The sequence below is a fragment of the Rhipicephalus microplus genome, chromosome 5 (genome assembly GCF_043290135.1).
Source record: "Rhipicephalus microplus isolate Deutch F79 chromosome 5, USDA_Rmic, whole genome shotgun sequence".
NCBI lineage: Eukaryota > Metazoa > Arthropoda > Arachnida > Ixodida > Ixodidae > Rhipicephalus > Rhipicephalus microplus.
In genome coordinates, this window is record NC_134704.1 from 162,079,442 (window position 1) to 162,102,663 (window position 23,222).

General features: G+C 45.9%; 7 non-coding genes across 7 annotated transcripts; all 7 read right to left on the reverse strand.

Moving 5' to 3' along the window:
- Positions 1-4,616: 4,616 nt before the first annotated feature.
- Positions 4,617-4,688, reverse strand: TRNAW-CCA (transfer RNA tryptophan (anticodon CCA)). The gene has a single exon. It is a non-coding gene; the product is annotated as a tRNA-Trp (tRNA).
- Positions 4,689-8,642: 3,954 nt separating this feature from the next.
- TRNAW-CCA (transfer RNA tryptophan (anticodon CCA)) lies at positions 8,643-8,714 on the reverse strand. The gene has a single exon. It is a non-coding gene; the product is annotated as a tRNA-Trp (tRNA).
- A 2,472-nt stretch (positions 8,715-11,186) lies between these two features.
- On the reverse strand, positions 11,187-11,258 carry TRNAW-CCA (transfer RNA tryptophan (anticodon CCA)). Its single transcript has one exon. It is a non-coding gene; the product is annotated as a tRNA-Trp (tRNA).
- A 559-nt stretch (positions 11,259-11,817) lies between these two features.
- Positions 11,818-11,889, reverse strand: TRNAW-CCA (transfer RNA tryptophan (anticodon CCA)). Its single transcript has one exon. It is a non-coding gene; the product is annotated as a tRNA-Trp (tRNA).
- A 986-nt stretch (positions 11,890-12,875) lies between these two features.
- Positions 12,876-12,947, reverse strand: TRNAW-CCA (transfer RNA tryptophan (anticodon CCA)). Its single transcript has one exon. It is a non-coding gene; the product is annotated as a tRNA-Trp (tRNA).
- A 563-nt stretch (positions 12,948-13,510) lies between these two features.
- On the reverse strand, positions 13,511-13,582 carry TRNAW-CCA (transfer RNA tryptophan (anticodon CCA)). The gene has a single exon. It is a non-coding gene; the product is annotated as a tRNA-Trp (tRNA).
- A 2,470-nt stretch (positions 13,583-16,052) lies between these two features.
- TRNAW-CCA (transfer RNA tryptophan (anticodon CCA)) lies at positions 16,053-16,124 on the reverse strand. Its single transcript has one exon. It is a non-coding gene; the product is annotated as a tRNA-Trp (tRNA).
- Positions 16,125-23,222: the final 7,098 nt, after the last annotated feature.

Sequence of the window (23,222 nt, forward strand, 5' to 3'; positions counted from 1 at the left end):
GAGTCAGACGTCCTACCGGGTCGCCACCGAGTTGACTTGGTGTAGCCGTTCGCACACACGCAGTAGCATGTATTGCTCGGCCTTCTGTCGATGAAGCATAGGTTAAGAGAGAAGTCATTGTAGACAGACAAATAAGTAGACAGATAGTTGAAAACAATAAAAAAGAGAATTTGACCCCGACGTGATTCGAACACGCAACCTTCTGATCTGAAGTCAGACGCACTACCGTTGCGCCACCGAGTCCGCATAGGGTAGCCGTTCGCACACACGTGGTAGCATGTTTTCTCGGCCTTCTGTCGATGAAGCACAGTTAAAGGGACAAGTCATTTTAGACAGAAAAATAAGTAGATAGACGGATAGATAAAAATAACAAAAAAGAAAACTTCACATCGACGTGATTCGAACACGCAACCTTCTGATCTGGAGTCAGACATGTTAACATGTCGCGACCGAGTCCGTTTAGGGTGGCCGTTCGCACACACGTGGTAGCATGCTTTGCTCGGCCTTCTGTCGAGAAAGCACAGCTAAAGAGAAGAGTCATTGTAGACAGACAAATAAGTAGATAGACAGATAGATGAAAATAATAAAAAAGAGAATTTGACCCGGACGTGATTCGAACACGCAACCTTCTGATCTGGAGTCAGACGTGCTACTGTGTCGCCACCGAGTCCACTCAGTGTAGCCGTATGCACACACGCGGTAGCATGTTTTGCTCGGCCTTCTGTCGATGAAGCACAGGTAAAGAGACAAGTCTTTGTAGACAGACAAATAAGTAGATACACAGATAGATGAAAATAATAAAAAAGAGGATTTTACCCGAACGTGATTCGAACACGCAACCTTGTGATCTGGAGTGAGACGTGGTACCGTATCGCCACCCAGTACACCTCGTGTAGCCGTTCGCACACACGCGGTAGCATGTTTTGCTCGGCCTTCTGTCGATGAAGCACAGGTAAAGAGACAAGTAATTGTAGACAGACAAATAAGTGAATAGACAGATGAAAAAAAAAAAGAACTTGACCCGGACTTGATTCGAACACGCAACCTTCTGATCTGGAGTCAGACGTGCTAAAGTTGCGCCACTGAGTCCGCTTAGAGTAACCGTTCGCACACACGCGGTAGCATGTTTTGCTCGGCCTTCTGTCGATGAAGCACAGGTAAAGGGACAAGTCATTGCAGACAGAGAAATAAGTAGATAGACAGATAGAAAAAAATAACAAAAGAGAGAACTTCACATCGACGTGATTCGAACACGCAACCTTCTGATCTGGAGTCAGACGTCCTACCGGGTCGCCACCGAGTTGACTTAGTGTAGCCGTTCGCACACACGCAGTAGCATGTATTGCTCGGCCTTCTGTCGATGAAGCATAGGTTAAGAGAGAAGTCATTGTAGACAGACAAATAAGTAGACAGATAGTTGAAAACAATAAAAAAGAGAATTTGAATCCGACGTGATTCGAACACGCAACCTTCTGATCTGAAGTCAGACGCACTACCGTTGCGCCACCGAGTCCGCATAGGGTAGCCGTTCGCCCACACGTGGTAGCATGTTTTCTCGGCCTTCTGTCGATGAAGCACAGTTAAAGGGACAAGTCATTTTAGACAGACAAATAAGTAGATAGACGGATAGATGAAAATAACAAAAGAGAGAACTTCACATCGACGTGATTCGAACACGCAACCTTCTGATCTGGAGTCAGACATGTTAACATGTCGCGACCGAGTCCGTTTAGGGTGGCCGTTCGCACACACGTGGTAGCATGCTTTGCTCGGCCTTCTGTCGAGAAAGCACAGCTAAAGAGAAGAGTCATTGTAGACAGACAAATAAGTAGATAGACAGATAGATGAAAATAATAAAAATAGACTTTTACCCGGACGTGATTCGAAGACGCAACCCTCTGATCTGGAGTAAGACGCGCTAACGTGTCGCCACCGAATCCACTTAGCGTAGCCGTTCTCACACACGCGGTAGCTTGTTTTGCACGGCCTTCTGTCGATGAAGCACAGGTAACGAGACAAGTCATTGTAGACAGACAAATAATTAGATAGACAAATAGATGAAAATAATAAAAAAGAGAATTTGACCCGGACGTGATTCGAACACGCGACCTTCTGATCTGGAGTCAGACGTGCTACCGTGTCGCCACCGAGTCCACTCAGTGTAGCCGTATGCACACACGCGGTAGCATGTTTTGCTCGGCCATCTGTCGATGAAGCACAGGTAAAGAGACAAGTCTTTGTAGAACGACAAATAAGTAGATACACAAATAGATTAAAATAATAAATAAGCGAATTTGACCCGGACGTGATTCAAACTCGCAACCTTCTGATCTGGAGTCAGACGTGCTACCGTGTCGCCACCGCGTCTGTTTAGGGTAGCCGTTCGCACACACGTGGTAGCAGGTTTTGCTCGGCCTTCTGTCGATGAGGCACAGGTAAAGAAACAAGTCATTGTACACAGACAAAGAGGTAGATAGACAGATGAAAATAACAAAAACGAGAACTTAACACGGACGTGATTCGAACACGCAACCCTCTGATCTGGAGTAATACGCGCTACCGTGTCGCCACCGAATCCACTTAGCGTAGCCGTTCGCACACACGCGGTAGCTTGTTTTGCTCGGCCTTCTGTCGATGAAACACAGGTAACGAGACAAGTCATTGTAGACAGACAAATAAGTAGATAAACAATTAGATGAAAATAATAAAAAAGAGAATTCGACCCGGACGTGATTCGAACATTTAACCTACTGATCTGAAGTCAGACGCGCTACCGTTGCACCTTCGAGTCCGCTCAGGGCAGCCGTTCGCACACACGTGGTAGCATGATTTGCTCGGCCTTCTGTCGATGAAGCACACCTAAAGAGAAGAGTCATTGTAGACAGACAAGTAAGTAGATAGACAGATAGATGAAAATAGTAAAAAAGAGAACTTGACCCGAACGTGATTCGAACCCGCAACCTTCTGATCTGGAGTCGGACGTGCTACCGTGTCGCCACCGAGTCCACTTAGTGAAGTCGTTCGTACACACGCGGTAGCATGTTTCGCTCGGCCTTCTGTCGATGAAGCACAGGTAAAGAGACAAGTCATCGTAGACAGACAAATAAAAAGATAAAGAGATGAAAATAATAAAAAAGAGAATTTGACCCGGACTTGATTCGAACACGCAACCTCCTGATCTGGAGTCAGACGTGCTAAAGTTGCGCCCCTGAGTCCGCTTAGAGTAACCGTTCGCACACACGCGGTAGCATGTTTTGCTCGGCCTTCTGTCGATGAAGCACCGGTAAAGGGACAAGTCATTGCAGACAGAGTAATAAGTAGATAGACAGATAGATGAAAATACTAAAGAGAGAGTTTGACGCGGACGTGATTAGAACACGCAACCTTCTGATCTGGAGTCAGACGCACTACCGTTGCGCCACCGAGTCCGCATAGGGTAGCCGTTCGCACACACGTGGTAGCATGTTTTCTCGGTCTTCTGCCGATGAAGCACAGGTAAAGAGACAAGTCATTGTAGACATACAGATAAGTAGATAGACAGTTAGATGAAAATAATAAACAAGAAGATTTGACCCGGACGTGATTCGAACACGCAACCTTGTGATCTGGAGTGAGACGTGCTACCGTATCGCCACCCAGTACACTTAGTGTAGCCGTTCGCACACACGCGGTAGCATGTTTTGCTCGGCCTTCTGTCGATGAAGCACAGGTAAAAGACAAGTCATTGTAGACAGACAAATAAGTAGATAGACAGATGAAAATAATAAGAAAGAGAATTTGACCCGGACGTGATTCGAACACGCAACCTTCTGTTCTGAAGTCAGACGCGCTACCGTGTCGCCACCGAGTCCGTTAGGTAACCATTCGCACACACGTGGTAGCAAGTTTTGCTCGGCCTTCTGTCGATGAAGCACAGGTATAGAGACAAGTCATTGTAGACATACAGATAAGTAGATAGACAGATAGACGAAAATAATAAAAAAGAGGATTTTACCCGAACGTGATTCGAACACGCAACCTTGTGATCTGGTTGAGACGTGGTACCGTATCGCCACCCAGTACACTTCGTGTAGCCGTTCGCACACACGCGGTAGCATGTTTTGCTCAGTCTTCTGTCGATGAAGCACAGGTAAAGAGACAAGTAATTGTAGACAGAAAAATAAGTGAATAGACAGATGAAAAAAAAAGAACTTGACCCGGACTTGATTCGAACACGCAACCTTCTGATCTGGAGTCAGACGTGCTAAAGTTGCGCCACTGAGTCCGCTTAGAGTAACCGTTCGCACACACGCGGTAGCATGTTTTGCTCGGCCTTCTGTCGATGAAGCACAGGTAAAGGGACAAGTCATTGCATACAGAGAAATAAGTAGATAGACAGATAGATGAAAATAACAAAAGAGAGAACTTCACATCGACGTGATTCGAACACGCAACCTTCTGATCTGGAGTCAGACGTCCTACCGGGTCGCCACCGAGTTGACTTAGTGTAGCCGTTCGCACACACGCAGTAGCATGTATTGCTCAGCCTTCTGTCGATGAAGCATAGGTTAAGAGGGAAGTCATTGTAGACAGACAAATAAGTAGACAGATAGTTGAAAACACTAAAAAAGAGAATTTGACCCCGACGTGATTCGAACACGCAACCTTCTGATCTGGAGTCAGACGCACTACCGTTGCGCCACCGAGTCCGCATAGGGTAGCCGTTCGCCCACACGTGGTAGCATGTTTTCTCGGCCTTCTGTCGATGAAGCACAGTTAAAGGGACAAGTCATTTTAGACAGACAAATAAGTAGATAGACGGATAGATGAAAATAACAAAAGAGAGAACTTCACATCGACGTGATTCGAACACGCAACCTTCTGATCTGGAGTCAGACATGTTAACATGTCGCGACCGACTACGTTTAGGGTGGCCGTTCGCACACACGTGGTAGCATGCTTTGCTCGGCCTTCTGTCGAGAAAGCACAGCTAAAGAGAAGAGTCATTGTAGACAGACAAATAAGTAGATAGACAGATAGATGAAAATAATAAAAATAGACTTTTACCCGGACGTGATTCGAACACGCAACCTTCTGATCTGGAGTCAGACGTGCTACCGTGTCGCCATCGAATCCACTTAGGGTAGCCGTTCGCACACACGCGGTAGCATGATGTGCTCGGCCTTCTGTCGATGACGCACAGGTAAAGAGACAAGTCATTGTACACAGACAAAGAGGTAGATAGACAGATGAAAATAACAAAAACGAGAACTTAACACGGACGTGATTCGAACACGCAACCCTCTGATCTGGAGTAATACGCGCTACCGTGTCGCCACCGAATACACTTAGCGTAGCCGTTCGCACACACGCGGTAGCTTGTTTTGCTCGGCCTTCTGTCGATGAAGCACAGGTAACGAGACAAGTCATTGTAGACAGACAAATAAGTAGATAGACAAAATACATGAAAATAATAAAAAAGAGAATTTGACACGGACGAGATTCGAACATTTAACCTACTGATCTGGAACTCAGACGCCCTACCGTTGCAACTCCGAGTCCGCTCAGGGCAGCCGTTCGCACACACGTGGTAGCATGATTTGCTCGGCCTTCTGTCGATGAAGCACACCTTAAGAGATGAGTCATTGTAGACAGACAAGTAAGTAGATAGACAGATAGATGAAAATAGTAAAAAAGAGAACTTTACCCGAACGTGATTCGAACACGCAATCTTGTGATCTGGAGTCAGATGTGCTACCATATCGCCACCGAGTACACTTAGTGTAGCCGTTCGCACACACGCGGTAGCATGTTTTGCTCGGCCTTCTGTCGATGAAGCACAGGTAAGGAGACAAGTCATCGTAGACAGACAAATAAAAAGATAAACAGATGAAAATAATAAAAAAGAGAATTTGACCCGGACGTGATTCGAACACGCCACCTTCTGATCTGGAGTGAGACGTGCTACCGTGTCGCCATCGAGTCCTTTAGGTAACCATTCGCACACCCGTGGTAGCATGTTTTGCTCGGCCTTCTGTCGATGAAGCACAGGTAAAGAGACAAGTCATTGTAGACATACAGATAAGTAGATAGACAGATAGATAAAAATAATAAAAAAGAGGATTTGACCCGGACGTGATTCGAACACGCAATCTTGTGATCTGGAGTCAGATGTGCTACCATATCGCCACCGAGTACACTTAGTGTAGCCGTTCGCACACACGCGGTAGCATGTTTTGCTCGGCCTTCTGTCGATGAAGCACAGGTAAGGAGACAAGTCATTGTAGACAGACAAATAAGTGGATAGACAGATGAAAATAATAAAAAAGAAGAATTTGACCCGGACTTGATTAGAACACGCAACCTTCTGATCTGGAGTCAGACGTGCTAAAGTTGCGCCGCATAGGTCCGCTTAGGGTAGCCGTTCGCACACACGTGGTAGCATGTTTTGCACGGCCGTATGTCGATGATCACAGGTAAAGGGACAAGTCATTTTAGACAGACAAATAAGTAGATAGACAGATAGGTGAAAATAATAAAAATAGAATTTGACCCGGACGTGATTCGAACTTTTAACCTACTGATCTGGAGTCAGACGCGCTACCGTTGCAACTCCGAGTCCGCTCAGGGCAGCCGTTCGCACACACGTGGTAGCATGTTTTCTCGGCCTTCTGTCGATGAAGCACAGGTAAAGAGACAAGTCATTGTAGACAAAAAATAAGTAGATAGAACGATTGATGAAAATAAGAAACAAGGAAATTTGATCCAGACGTGATTCATACTTGCCACCTTCTGATCTGGAGTTAGACATGCTAACATGTCGCCACCGAGTCTGTTTAGGGTGGCCGTTCGCACACACGTGGTAGCATGCTTTGCTCGGCCTTCTGTCGATGAAGCACACATAAAGAGAAGAGTCATTGTAGACAGACAAATAAGTAGATAGAAAGATAGATGAAAATAGTAAAAAAGAGAACTTGACCCGAACGTGATTCGAACCCGCAACCTTCTGATCTGGAGTCAGACGTGCTACTGTGTCACCACCGAGTCCACTTTGTGTAGCCGTTCGCACACACGCGGTAGCATGTTTTGCTCGGCCTTCTGTCGATGCAGCACAGGTAAAGAGACAAGTCATTGTAGACAGACAAATGAGTAGATAGACAGATGAAAATAATAAGAAAGAGAATTTGACCTGGACGCGATTCGAACACGCAACCTTCTGATCTCGAGTCGGACGCGCTAACAGTTCGCTACCGAGTCCACTGAGGTAGCCGTTCGCACACACGTGGTAGCATGTTTTGCTCGGCCTTCTATCGATGAAGCACAGGTAAAGAAACAAGTCGTTGTAGACAGACAAAGAGGTAGATAGACAGATGAAAATAACAAAAACGAGAACTTAACACGGACGTGATTCGAACACGCAACCCTCTGATCTGGAGTGAGACGCGCTACCGTGTCGCCACCGAATCCACTAAACGTAGCCGTTCTCACACACGCGGTAGCTTGTTTTGTACGGCCTTCTGTTGATGAAGCACAGGTAACGAGACAAGTCATTGTAGACAGACAAATAAGTAGATAGACAATTAGATGAAAATAATAAAAAGAGAATTTGACCCGGACGTGATTCGAACATTTAACCTACTGATCTGGAGTCAGACGCGCTACCGTTGCACCTCCGAGTCCGCTCAGGGAGCCGTTCGCACACACGTGGTAGCATGATTTGCTCGGCCTTCTGTCGATGAAGCACACCTAAAGAGAAGAGTCATTGTAGACAGGCAAGTAAGTAGATAGACAGATAGATGAAAATACTAAAAAAGAGTACTTGACCCGAAAGTAATTCGAACCCGCAACCTTCTGATCTGGAGTCGGACGTGCTACCGCGTCGCCACCGAGTCCACTTAGTGAAGCCGTTCGTACACACGCGGTAGCATGTTTGCTCGGCCTTCTGTCGATGAAGCACAGGTAAAGAGACAAGTCATCGTAGACAGACAAATAAAAAGATAAACAGATGAAAATATTAACAAAGAGAATTTGACCTGGACGTGATTCGAACACGCAACCTGCTGATCTAGAGTCAGACATGCTAAAGTTGCGCCACCAAGTCCGCTTAGGGTAGCCGTTCGCACACACGTGGTAGCATGTTTTGCACGGCCTTATGTCGATGAAGCACAGGTAAAGGGACAAGTCATTTTAGACAGACAAATAAGTAGATAGACAGATAGATGAAAATAATAAAAAGAGAATTTGACCCGGACATGATTCGAACATTTAACCTACTGATCTGGAGTCAGACGCGCTACCGTTGCACCTCCGAGTCCGCTCAGGGCAGCCGTTCGCACACACGTGGTAGCATGTTTCTTGGCCTTCTGTCGATGAAGCACAGGTAAAGAGACAAGTCATTGTAGACAGACAAATAAGTAGATAGACAGATAGATGAAAATAACAAAAGAGAGAACTTCACATCGACGTGATTCGAACACGCAACCTTCTGATCTGGAGTCAGACGTCCTACCTGGTCGCCACCGAGTTGACTTAGTGTAGCCGTTCGCACACATGCAGTAGCATGTATTGCTCGGCCTTCTGTCGATGAAGCATAGGTAAAGAGAGAAGTCATTGTAGACAGACAAATAAGTAGACAGATAGTTGAAAACAATAAAAGGAGAATTTGACCCCGACGTGATTCGAACACGCAACCTTCTGATCTGGAGTCAGACGCGCTACCGTTGCGCGACCGAGTCCGCTTAGGGTAGCCGTTCGCACACACGTGGTAGCATGTTTTCTCGGCCTTCTGTCAATGAAGCACAGGTAAAGAGACAAGTCATTGTAGACAGACAAATAGGTAGATAGACAGATTGATGAAAATAAGAAAAAAGGAAATTTGAAGCAGACGTGATTCATACTCGCAACCTTCTGATCGGGAGTCAGACATGCTAACATGTCGCCACCGAGTCCGTTTAGGGTGGCCGTTCGCACACACATGGTAGCATGTTTTGCTCGGCCTTCTGTCAAGAAAGCACAGCTAAAGAGAAGAGTACTTGTAGACAGACAAATAAGTAGATAGACAGATAGATGAAAATTATAAATAGAGACTTTTACCCGGACGTGATTCCAACACGCAACCTTCTGATCTGGAGTCAGACGTGCTACCGTGTCGCCATCAAATCCGCTTAGGGTAGCCGTTCGCACACACGCGGTAGCATGAATTGCTCGGCCTTCTGTCGAGGAAGCACAGCTAAAGAGAAGAGTTATTGTAGACAGACAAATAAGTAGATAGACAGATGAAAATAATAAAAAGAGAGCTTGACGCGGACGTGATTCGAACACGCAACCTTCTGATCTGGAGTCAGACGTGCTACCGGGTTGCCACCGAGTCCACTTAGTGTACCCTTTCGCACACACGCGGTAGCATGTTTTGCTCGGCCTTCTGTCGATGCAGCACAGGTAAAGAGACAAGTCATTGTCGACAGAAAAATAAGTAGATAGACAGATGAAAATAACAAAAACGAGAACTTAACACGGACGTGATTCGAACAAGCAACCCTCTCATCCGTAGTAAGACGCGCTACCGTGTCGCCACCGAATCCACTTAGCGTAGCCGTTCGCACACACGCGGTAGCTTATTTTGCGCGGCCTTCTGTCGAAGAAGTACATGGAACGAGACAAGTCATTGTACACAGACAAATAAGTAGATAGACAAATAGAAGAAAATAAGAAAAAAGAGAATTTGACCCGGACGTGATTTCAACATGCAACCTTCTGATATGAAGACAGACGTGCTACCGTGTCGCCACCGAGTCCACAAAGTGAAGCCGTTCGTACACACGCGGTAGCATGTTTCGCTCGGCCTTCTGTCGATGAAGCACAGGTAAAGAGACAAGTCATCGTAGACAAACAAATAAAAAGTTAAACAGATGACAATAATAAAAAAGAGAATTTGACCCGGACGTGATTCGAACACGCAACCTTCTGATCTGGAGTCAGACGTGCTACCGTGTCGCCACCGAGTCCGTTAGGTAACCATTCGCACACAAGTGGTAGCATGTTTTGCTCGGCCTTCTGTCGATGAAGCACAGGTAAAGAGACAAGTCATTGTAGACATACAGATAAGTAGATAGACAGATAGATGAAAATAATAAAACAGAGGATTTGACCCAGACCTGATTCGAACACGCAACCATGTGATCTGGAGTCAGACGTGCTACCGTATCGTCACCGAGTACACTTAGTGCAGCCGTTCGCACACACGCGGTAGCATGTTTTGCTCGGCCTTCTGTCGATGAAGCACAGGTAAAGAGACAAGTCAATTTAGACAGACAAATAGGTGGATAGACAGATGAAAATAATAAAAAAAAGAATTTGACCCGGACTTGATTCGAACACGCAACCTTCTGATCTGGAGTCAGAAGTGCTAAAGTTGCGCCACTGAGTCCGCTTAGAGTAATTGTTCGCACACACGCTGTAGCATGTTTTGCTCGGCCTTCTGTCGATGAAGCACAGGTAAAGGGACAAGTCATTGCAGATAGACAAATAAGTAGATAGACAGATAGATGAAAATACTAAAAAGAGAATTTGACGCGGACGTGATTAGAACACGCTACCTTCTGATCTGGAGTCAGACGTGCTAAAGTTGCGCCACTGAGTCCGCTTAGGGTAGCCGTTCGCCCACACGTGATGCATGTTTTGCACGGCCTTATGTCGATGAAGCACAGGTAAAGGGACAAGTCATTTTAGACAGACAAATAAGTAGATAGACAGATAGATGAGAATAATAAAAAGAGGATTTGACATCGACGTGATTCGAACACGCAACCTTCTGATCTGGAGTCAGACGTCCTACCGGGTCGCCACCGAATTGACTTAGTGTAGCCGTTCGCACACACGCAGTAGCATGTATTGCTCAGCCTTCTGTCGATGAAGCATAGGTAAAGAGAAAAGTCATTGTAGACAGACAAATAAGTAGATAGACAGATTGATGAAAATAAGAAAAAAGGAAATTTGATCCAGACGTGATTCAAACTCGCAACATTCTGATCTGTAGTCAGACATGCTAACATGTCGCCACCGAGTCCGTTTTGTGTGGCCATTCGCGCACACGTGGTAGCATGTTTTGCTTGGCCTTCTGTCGAGGAAGCACAGGTAAAGAGACAAGTCTTTGTAGACAGACAAATAAGTAGATACACAGATAGATGAAAATAATGAATAAGCGAATTTGACCCCGACGTGATTCGAACACGCAACCTTCTGATCTGGAGTCAGACGCGCTACCGTTGCGCCACCGAGTCCGCTTAGGGTAGCCGTTCGCACACACGTGGTAGCATGTTTTCTCGGCCTTCTGTCAATGAAGCACAGGTAAAGAGACAAGTCATTGTAGACAGACAAATAGGTAGATAGACAGATTGATGAAAATAAGAAAAAAGGAAATTTGATGCAGACGTTATTCATACTCGCAACCTTCTGATCTGGAGTCAGACATGCTAACATGTCGCCACCGAGACTGTTTAGGGTGGCCGTTCGCACACACGTGGTAGCATGTTTTGCTCGGCCTTCTGTCGAGGAAGCACAGCTAAAGAGAAGAGTACTTGTAGACAGACGAATAAGTAGATAGACAGACGAAAATTATAAAAAGAGACTTTTACCCGGACGTGATTCGAACACGCAACCTTCTGATCTGGAGTCAGACGTGCTACCCTGTCGCCATCGAATCCGCTTAGGGTAGCCGTTCGCACACACGCGGTAGCATGATTTGCTCGGCCTTCTTTCGATGAAGCACAGGTAAAGAGACGTGTCATTGTAGACAGACAAATAAGTAGATAGACAGATGAAAATAATAAAAAGAGAACTTGTCCCGGACGTGATTCGAACACGCAACCTTCTGATCTGGAGTCAGACGCGCTACCGTTGCGCCACCGAGTCCGCTTAGGGTAGCCGTTCGCACACACGTGGTAGCATGTTTTTTCGGCCTTCTGTCGATGAAGCACAGGTAAAGAGACAAGTCATTGTAGACAGACAAATAGGTAGATAGACAGAATGATGAAAATAAGAAAAAGGAAATTTGATCCAGACGTGATTCAAGCTCGCAACCTTCTGATCTGTAGTCAGACATGCTGACATGTCGCCACCGAGTCCGTTTAGGGTGGCCGTCCGCACACACGTGGTAGCATGTTTTGCTCGGCCTTCTGTCGAGGAAGCACAGCTAAAGAGAAGAGTTATTGTAGACAGACAAATGAGTAGATAGACAGATAGATGAAAATAATAAAGAGAGACTTTTACCCGGACGTGATTCGAACACGCAACCTTCTGATCTGGAGTCAGACGTGCTACCGTGTCGCCATCGAATCAGTCCAGGGTAGCCGTTCGCACACAAGCGGTAGCATGATTTGCTCGGCCTTTTGTCCATGAAGCACAGGTAAAGAGACATGTCATTGTAGACAGACAAATAAGTAGCTAGACAGACGAAAATAATAAAAAGAGAGCTTGACGCGGACGTGATTCGAACACGCAACCTTCCGATCTAGAGTCAGACGTGCTACCGGGTTTCCACCGAGTCCACTTAGTGTAGCCGTACGCACACACGCGGTAGCATGTTTTGCTCGGCCTTCTGTCGATGCAGCACTGGTAAAGAGACAAGTCGTTGTAGACAGACAAATAAGTAGATAGACAGATGAAAATATTAAGAAAGAAAATTTGACCCGGACGCGATTCGAACACGCAATTTTCTGATCTGGAGTCGGACGCACTAAGAGTTCGCCACCGAGTCCATTTAGGGTAGCCGTTCGCACACACGTGGTAGCATGTTTTGCGTGGCCTTCTATCGATGAAGCACAGGTAAAGAGACAAGTCGTTGTAGACAGACAAATAAGTAGATACACAGATAGATGAAAATAATGAATAAGCGAATTTGACCCCGACGTGATTCGAACACGCAACCTTCTGATCTGGAGTCAGACGCGCTACCGTTGCGCCACCGAGTCCGCTTAGGGTAGCCGTTCGCACACACGTGGTAGCATGTTTTCTCGGCCTTCTGTCAATGAAGCACAGGTAAAGAGACAAGTCATTGTAGACAGACAAATAGGTAGATAGACAGATTGATGAAAATAAAAAAAAAGGAAATTTGATGCAGACGTTATTCATACTCGCAACCTTCTGATCTGGAGTCAGACATGCTAACATGTCGCCACCGAGACTGTTTAGGGTGGCCGTTCGCACACACGTGGTAGCATGTTTTGCTCGGCCTTCTGTCGAGGAAGCACAGCTAAAGAGAAGAGTACTTGTAGACAGACGAATAAGTAGATAGACAGATAGACGAAAATTATAAAAAGAGACTTTTACCCGGACGTGATTCGAACACGCAACCTTCTGATCTGGAGTCAGACGTGCTACCCTGTCGCCATCGAATCCGCTTAGGGTAGCCGTTCGCACACACGCGGTAGCATGATTTGCTCGGCCTTCTTTCGATGAAGCACAGGTAAAGAGACATGTCATTGTAGACAGACAAATAAGTAGATAGACAGATGAAAATAATAAAAAGAGAACTTGACCCGGACGTGATTCGAACACGCAACCTTCTGATCTGGAGTCAGACGCGCTACCGTTGCGCCACCGAGTCCGCTTAGGGTAGCCGTTCGCACACACGTGGTAACATGTTTTTTCGGCCTTCTGTCGATGAAGCACAGGTAAAGAGACAAGTCATTGTAGACAGACAAATAGGTAGATAGACAGAATGATGAAAATAAGAAAAAGGAAATTTGATCCAGACGTGATTCAAGCTCGCAACCTTCTGATCTGTAGTCAGACATGCTAACATGTCGCCACCGAGTCCGTTTAGGGTGGCCGTTCGCACACACGTGGTAGCATGTTTTGCTCGGCCTTCTGTCGAGGAAGCACAGCTAAAGAGAAGAGTTATTGTAGACAGACAAATGAGTAGATAGACAGATAGATGAAAATAATAAAGAGAGACTTTTACCCGGACGTGATTCGAACACGCAACCTTCTGATCTGGAGTCAGACGTGCTACCGTGTCGCCATCGAATCAGCCCAGGGTAGCCGTTCGCACACAAGCGGTAGCATGATTTGCTCGGCCTTTTGTCGATGAAGCACAGGTAAAGAGACAAGTCATTGTCGACAGAAAAATAAGTAGATAGACAGATGAAAATAACAAAAACGAGAACTTAACACGGACGTGATTCGAACAAGCAACCCTCTCATCCGTAGTAAGACGCGCTACCGTGTCGCCACCGAATCCACTTAGCGTAGCCGTTCGCACACACGCGGTAGCTTATTTTGCGCGGCCTTCTGTCGATGAAGTACATGGAACGAGACAAGTCATTGTACACAGACAAATAAGTAGATAGACAAATAGAAGAAAATAAGAAAAAAGAGAATTTGACCCGGACGTGATTCCAACATGCAACCTTCTGATATGAAGACAGACGTGCTACCGTGTCGCCACCGAGTCCACTTAGTGAAGCCGTTCGTACACACGCGGTAGCATGTTTCGCTCGGCCTTCTGTCGATGAAGCACAGGTAAAGAGACAAGTCATCGTAGACAAACAAATAAAAAGTTAAACAGATGACAATAATAAAAAAGAGAATTTGACCCGGACGTGATTCGAACACGCAACCTTCTGATCTGGAGTCAGACGTGCTACCGTGTCGCCACCGAGTCCGTTAGGTAACCATTCGCACACAAGTGGTAGCATGTTTTGCTCGGCCTTCTGTCGATGAAGCACAGGTAAAGAGACAAGTCATTGTAGACATACAGATAAGTAGATAGACAGATAGATGAAAATAATAAAACAGAGGATTTGACCCAGACCTGATTCGAACACGCAACCATGTGATCTGGAGTCAGACGTGCTACCGTATCGTCACCGAGTACACTTAGTGCAGCCGTTCGCACACACGCGGTAGCATGTTTTGCTCGGCCTTCTGTCGATGAAGCACAGGTAAAGAGACAAGTCAATTTAGACAGACAAATAGGTGGATAGACAGATGAAAATAATAAAAAAAAGAAATTGACCCGGACTTGATTCGAACACGCAACCTTCTGATCTGGAGTCAGAAGTGCTAAAGTTGCGCCACTGAGTCCGCTTAGAGTAATTCTTCGCACACACGCTGTAGCATGTTTTGCTCGGCCTTCTGTCGATGAAGCACAGGTAAAGGGACAAGTCATTGCAGATAGACAAATAGGTAGATAGACAGATAGATGAAAATACTAAAAAGAGAATTTGACGCGGACGTGATTAGAACACGCTACCTTCTGATCTGGAGTCAGACGTGCTAAAGTTGCGCCACCGAGTCCGCTTAGGGTAGCCGTTCGCCCACACGTGATGCATGTTTTGCACGGCCTTATGTCGATGAAGCACAGGTAAAGGGACAAGTCATTTTAGACAGACAAATAAGTAGATAGACAGATAGATGAGAATAATAAAAAGAGGATTTGACATCGACGTGATTCGAACACGCAACCTTCTGATCTGGAGTCAGACGTCCTACCGGGTCGCCACCGAATTGACTTAGTGTAGCCGTTCGCACACACGCAGTAGCATGTATTGCTCGGCCTTCTGTCGATGAAGCATAGGTAAAGAGAGAAGTCATTGTAGACAGACAAATAAGTAGATAGACAGATTGATGAAAATAAGAAAAAAGGAAATTTGATCCAGACGTGATTCAAACTCGCAACATTCTGATCTGTAGTCAAACATGCTAACATGTCGCCACCGAGTCCGTTTTGTGTGGCCATTCGCGCACACGTGGTAGCATGTTTTGCTTGGCCTTCTGTCGAGGAAGCACAGGTAAAGAGACAAGTCTTTGTAGACAGACGAATAAGTAGATAGACAGATAGACGAAAATTATAAAAAGAGACTTTTACCCGGACGTGATTCGAACACGCAACATTCTGATCTGGAGTCAGACGTGCTACCCTGTCGCCATCGAATCCGCTTAGGGTAGCCGTTCGCACACACGCGGTAGCATGATTTGCTCGGCCTTCTTTCGATGAATCACAGGTAAAGAGACATGTCATTGTAGACAGACAAATAAGTAGATAGACAGATGAAAATAATAAAAAGAGAACTTGACCCGGACGTGATTCGAACACGCAACTTTCTGATCTGGAGTCAGACGCGCTACCGTTGCGCCACCGAGTCCGCTTAGGGTAGCCGTTCGCACACACGTGGTAGCATGTTTTTTCGGCCTTCTGTCGATGAAGCACAGGTAAAGAGACAAGTCATTGTAGACAGACAAATAGGTAGATAGACAGAATGATGAAAATAAGAAAAAGGAAATTTGATCCAGACGTGATTCAAGCTCGCAACCTTCTGATCTGTAGTCAGACATGCTAACATGTCGCCACCGAGTCCGTTTAGGGTGGCCGTTCGCACACACGTGGTAGCATGTTTTGCTCGGCCTTCTGTCGAGGAAGCACAGCTAAAGAGAAGAGTTATTGTAGACAGACAAATGAGTAGATAGACAGATAGATGAAAATAATAAAGAGAGACTTTTACCCGGACGTGATTCGAACACGCAACCTTCTGATCTGGAGTCAGACGTGCTACCGTGTCGCCATCGAATCAGTCAAGGGTAGCCGTTCGCACACAAGCGGTAGCATGATTTGCTCGGCCTTTTGTCGATGAAGCACAGGTAAAGAGACATGTCATTGTAGACAGACAAATAAGTAGCTAGACAGACGAAAATAATAAAAAGAGAGCTTGACGCGGACGTGATTCGAACACGCAACCTTCCGATCTAGAGTCAGACGTGCTACCGGGTTTCCACCGAGTCCACTTAGTGTAGCCGTACGCACACACGCGGTAGCATGTTTTGCTCGGCCTTCTGTCGATGCAGCACTGGTAAAGAGACAAGTCGTTGTAGACAGACAAATAAGTAGATAGACAGATGAAAATAATAAGAAAGAAAATTTGACCCGGACGCGATTCGAACACGCAATTTTCTGATCTGGAGTCGGACGCGCTAAGAGTTCGCCACCGAGTCCATTTAGGGTAGCCGTTCGCACACACGTGGTAGCATGTTTTGCTTGGTCTTCTATCGATAAAGCACAGGTAAAGAGACAAGTCGTTGTAGACAGACAAATAAGTAGATAGACAGATACATGAAAATATTAAAAAAGAGAACCTAACACGGACGTGATTCGAACACGCAACCCTCTGATCTGGAGTCAGACGTGCTACCGTGTCGCCACCGTGTCCGTTTAGGGTAGCCGTTCACACACACGTGGTAGCATGATTTGCTCGGCCTTCTGTCGATGAAGCACAACTAAAGAGAAGAGTCATTGTAGACAGACAAATAAGTAGATAGACAGATGAAAATAATAAGAAAGAGAATTCGACCCGGACGCGATTCGAACACGCAACATTCTGATCTCGAGTCGGACGCGCTAATAGTTCGCCACCGAGTCCACTTAGGGTAGCCGTTCCCACACACGTGGTAGCATGTTTTGCTCGGCCTTCTATCAATGAAGCACAGGTAAAAAAACAAGTCGTTTTAGACAGACAAAGAGGTAGATAGACAGATGAAAATAACAAAAACGAGAACTTAACACGGACGTGATTCGAACACGCAACCCTCTGATCTGGGTAAGACGCGCTACCGTGTCGCCACCAAGTCCACTTAGTGTAGCCGTACGCACACACGCGGTAGCATGTTTTGCTCGGCCTTCTGTCGATGAAGCACAGGTAACGAGACAAGTCATTGTAGACAGACAAATAAGTAGATAGACAAATAGATGAAAATAATAAAAAAGAGAATTTGACCCGGACGTGATTCGAACACGCAACCCTCTGATCTGGGTAAGACGGGCTACCGTGTCGCCCCCGAGTCCACTTAGTGAAGCCGTTTGACACACGCGGTAGCATGTTTCGCTCGGCCTTCTGTCGATGAAGCACAGGTAGCGAGACAAGTCATCGTAGACAGACAAATAAAAAGATAAATAGACGAAAACAATAAAAAAGAGAATTTAACCCGGACGTGATTCGAACACGCAACCTTCTGATCTGGAGTCAGACGTGCTACCGTGTCGCCACCGAGTCCGTTAGGTAACCATTCGCACACACGTGGTAGCAAGTTTTGCTCGGCCTTCTGTCGATGAAGCACAGGTAAAAAGACATGTCATTGTAGACATACAGATAAGTAGATAGACAGATAGATCAGAATAATAAAAAAGAGGATTTGACCCAGACGTGATTCGAACACGCAACCTTGTGATCTGGAGTCAGACGTGCTACCGTATCGCCACCCAGTACACTTAGTGTAGCCGTTCGCACACACGCGGTAGCATGTTTTGCTCGGCCTTCTGTCGAAGAAGCACAGGTAAAGAGACAAGTCATTGTAGACAGACAAATGAGTGAATAGACAGATGAAAATAATAAAAAAAAAGAATTTGACACGGACTTGATTCGAACACGCAACCTTCCGATCTGGAGTCAGACATGCTAAAGTTGCGCCACTGAGTCCGCTTAGAGTAACCGTTCGCACACACGTGGTAGCATGTTTTGCTCGGCCTTCTGTCAATGAAGCACAGGTAAAGGGACAAGTCATTTTAGACAGACAAATAAGTAGATAGACAGATAGATGAGAATAATAAAAAGAGAATTTGACATCGACGTGATTCGAACACGCAACCTTCTGATCTGGAGTCAGACGTCCTACCGGGTCGCCACCGAATTGACTTAGTGTAGCCGTTCGCACACACGCAGTAGCATGTCTTGCTCGGATTTCTGTCGATGAAGCATAGGTGAAGAGAGAAGTCATTGTAGACAGACAAATAAGTAGATAGACAGATTGATGAAAATAAGAAAAAAGGAAATTTGATCCAGACGTGATTCAAACTCGCAACCTTCTGATCTGTAGTCAGACATGCTAACATGTCGCCACCGAGTCCGTTCAGTGTGGCCGTTCGCACACACGTGGTAGCATGCTTTGCTCGGCCTTCTGTCGAGGAAGCACAGCTAAAGAGAAGAGTACTTGTAGACAGACAATTAAGTAGATAGACAGATAGATGAAAATAATAAAAAGAGAACTTGACCCGGACGTGATTGGAACACGCAACCTTCTGGTCTGGAGTCAGACGCGCTACCGTGGCGCCACCGAGTCCGCTTAGGGTAGCCGTTCGCACACACGTGGTAGCATGTTTTTTCGGCCTTTTGTCGATGAAGCACAGGTAAAAAGACAAGTCATTGTAGACAGACAAATAAGTAGATAGACAGAATGATGAAAATAAGAAAAAAGGAAATTTGATCCAGACGTGATTTAAGCTCGCAACCTTCTGATCTGTAGTCAGACATGCTAACATGTCGCCACCGAGTCCGCTTGGGTAGCCGTTCGCACACACGTGGTAGCATGTTTTGCACGGCCTTATGTCGATGAAGCCCAGGTAAAGAGACAAGTCATTGTAGACAGACAAATAAGTGGATAGACAGATAGATGAAAATAATAGAGAGACTTTTACCCGGACGTGATTCGAACACGCAACCTTCTGATCTGGAGTCAGACGTGCTACCGTGTCGCCATCGAATCCGTCTAGGGTAGCCGTTCGCACACACGCGGTAGCATGACTTGCTCGGCCTTCTGTCGATGAAGCGCAGGTAAAGAGACATGTCATTGTAGACAGACAAATAAGTAGATAGACAGATGAAAATATTAAAAAGAGAGCTTGACCCGGACGTGATTCGAACACGCAACCTTCCGATCTGGAGTCAGACGTGCTACCGGGTTGCCACCGAGTCCATTTAGGGTAGCCGTTCGCACACACGGGGTAGCATGTTTTGCTTGACCTTCTATCGATGAAGCACAGGTAACGAGACAACTCATTGTACACAGACAAATAAGTAGATAGAAAAGTAGAAGAAAATAATAAAAAAGAGGATTTGACCCAGACCTGATTCGAACACGCAACCTTGTGATCTGGAGTCAGACGTGCTACCGTATCGCCACCGAGTACACTTAGTGTAGCCGTTCGCACTACGCGGTAGCATGTTTTGCTCGGCCTTCTGTCGATGAAGCACAGGTAAAGAGACAAGTCATTGTAGACAGACAAATAGGTGGATAGACAGATGAAAATAATAAAAAAAAGAAATTGACCCGGACTTGATTCGAACACGCAGCCTTCTGATCTGGATTCAGATGTGTTAAAGTTGCGCCACTGAGTCTGCTTAGAGTAACTGTTCGCACACACGCTGTAGCATGTTTTGCTCGGCCTTGTGTCGATGAAGCACAGGTAAAAGGACAAGTCATTGCAGATAGACAAATAAGTAGATAGACAGATAGATGAAAATACTAAAAAGAGAATTTGACGCGGACGTGATTAGAACACGCAACCTTCTGATCTGGAGTCAGACGTGCTAAAGTTGCGCCACCGCGTACGCTTAGGGTAGCCGTTCGCCCACACTTGTTAGCACGTTTTGCACGGCCTTATGTCGATGAAGCACCGGTAAAGGGACAAGTAATTTTAGACAGACAAATAAGTAGATAGACAGATAGATGAAAATAATAAAAAGAGAATTTGACCCGGACGTGATTCGAACGTTTAACCTACTGATCTGGAGTCAGACGCGCTACCGTTGCACCTCCGAGTCCGCTCAGGGCAGCCGTTCGCAGACACGTGGTAGCATGTTTTGCTCAGCCTTCTGTCGATGAAGCACAGGTAAAGAGACAAGTCATTGTAGACAGACAAATGAGTAGATAGACAGATAGATGAAAATAATAAAAAGAGACTTTTACCCGGACGTGATTCGAACACGCAACCTTCTGATCTGGAGTCAAACGTGCTACCGTGTCGCCATCGAATCCGTCTAGGGTAGCCGTTCGCACACACGCGGTAGCATGGTTTGCTCGGCCTTCTGTCGATGAAGCACAGGTAAAGAGACATGTCATTGTAGACAGACAAATAAGTAGATACACAGATGAAAATAATAAAAAGAGAATTTGACCAGGACGTGATTCGAACACGCAACCTTCTGATCTGGAGTCAGACGTGCTACCGTGTCGCCACCGAGTCCGTTAGGTAACCATTCGCACACTTGTGGTAGCATGTTTTGCTCGGCCTTCTGTCGATGAAGCACAGGTAAAGAGACAAGTCATTGTAGACATACAGATAAGTAGATAGACAGATAGATCAAAATAATAAACAAGAGGATTTGACCCGGACGTGATTCAAACACGCAACCTTGTCATCTGGAGTCAGACGTGCCACCGTATCGCCACCCAGTACACTTAGTGTAGCCGTTCGCACACACGCGGTAGCATGTTTTGCTCGGCCTTCTGTCGATGAAGCACAGGTAACTAGACAAGTCATTGCACACAGACAAATAAGTAGATAGACAAATAGAAGAAAATAAGAAAAAAGAGAATTTGACCCGGACGTGATTCGAACACGCAACCTTCTGATATGGAGACAGACGTGCTACCGTGTCGCCACCGAGTCCACTTAGTGAAGCCGTTTGTACACACGCGGTAGCATGTTTCGCTCGGCCTTCTGTCGATGAAGCACAGGTAAAGAGACAAGTCATCGTAGACAGACAAATAAAAAGTTAAACAGATGAAAATAATAAAAAAGAAAATTTGACCCGGACGTGATTCGAACACGCAACCTTCTGATCTTGAGTCAGACGTGCTACCGTGTCGCCACCGAGTCCGTTAGGTTACCATTCGCACACACGTGGTAGCATGTTTTGCTCGGCCTTCTGTTGATGAAGCACAGGTAAAGAGACAAGTCATTGTAGACATACAGATAAGTAGATAGACAGATAGATGAAAATAATAAAAAAGAGGATTTGACCCAGACCTGATTCGAACACGCAACCTTGTGATCTGGAGTCAGACGTGCTACCGTATCGCCACCGAGTACACTTAGTGTAGCCGTTCGCACACACGCGGTAGCATGTTTTGCTCGGCCTTCTGTCGATGAAGCACCGGTAAAGAGACAAGTCATTGTAGACAGACAAATAGGTGGATAGACAGATGAAAATAATAAAAAAAGAATTTGACCCGGACTTGATTCGAACACGCAACCTTCTGATCTGGAGTCAGATGTGCTAAAGTTGCGCCACTGAGTCCGCTTAGAGTAATTGTTCGCACACACGCTGTAGCATGTTTTGCTCGGCCTTCTGTCGATGAAGCACAGGTAAAAGGACAAGTCATTGCAGATAGACAAATAAGTAGATACACACATAGATGAAAATACTAAAAAGAGAATTTGACGCAGACGTGATTAGAACACGCAACCTTCTGATCTGGAGTCAGACGTGCTAAAGTTGCGCCACCGAGTCCGCTTAGGGTAGCCGTTCGCCCACGCTTGTTAGCATGTTTTGCACGGCCTTATGTCGATGAAGCACAGGTAAAGGGACAAGTAATTTTAGACAGACAAATAAGTAGATAGACAGATAGATGAAAATAATAAAAAGAGAATTTGACCCGGCCGTGATTCGAACATTTAGCCTACTGATCTGGAGTCAGACGCGCTACCGTTGCACCTCCCAGTCCGCTCAGGGCAGCCGTTCGCACACACGTGGTAGCATGTTTTGCTCGGCCTTCTGTCGAGGAAGCACAGCTAAAGAGAAGAGTCATTGTAGACAGACAAATGAGTAGATAGACAGATAGATGAAAATAATAAAGAGAGACTTTTACCCTGACGTGATTCCAACACGCAACCTTCTGATCTGGAGTCAGACGCGCTACCGTTGCGCCATCGAGTCCGCTTAGGGTAGCCGTTCGCACACACGTGGTAGCATGTTTTTTCGGCCTTCTGGGGATGAAGCACAGGTAAAGAGACAAGTCATTGTAGACAGACAAATAGGTAGATAGACAGAATGATGAAAATAAGAAAAAAGAAAATTTGATCCAGACGTGATTCAAGCTCGCAGCCTTCTGATCTGTAGCCAGACATGCTAACATGGCGCCACCGAGTCCGTTTAGGGTGGCCGTTCGCACACACGTGGTAGCATGTTTTGCTCGGCCTTCTGTCGAGGAAGCACAGCTAAAGAGAAGAGTCATTGTAGACAGACAAATGAGTAGATAGACAGATAGATGAAAATAATAAAGAGAGACTTTTACCTGGACGTGATTCGAACACGCAACCTTCTGATCTGGAGTCAAACGTGCTACCGTGTCGCCATCGAATCCGTCTAGGGTAGCCGTTCGCACACACGCGGTAGCATGATTTGCTCGGCCTTCTGTCGATGAAGCACAGGTAAAGAGACATGTCATTGTAGACAGACAAATAAGTAGATAGA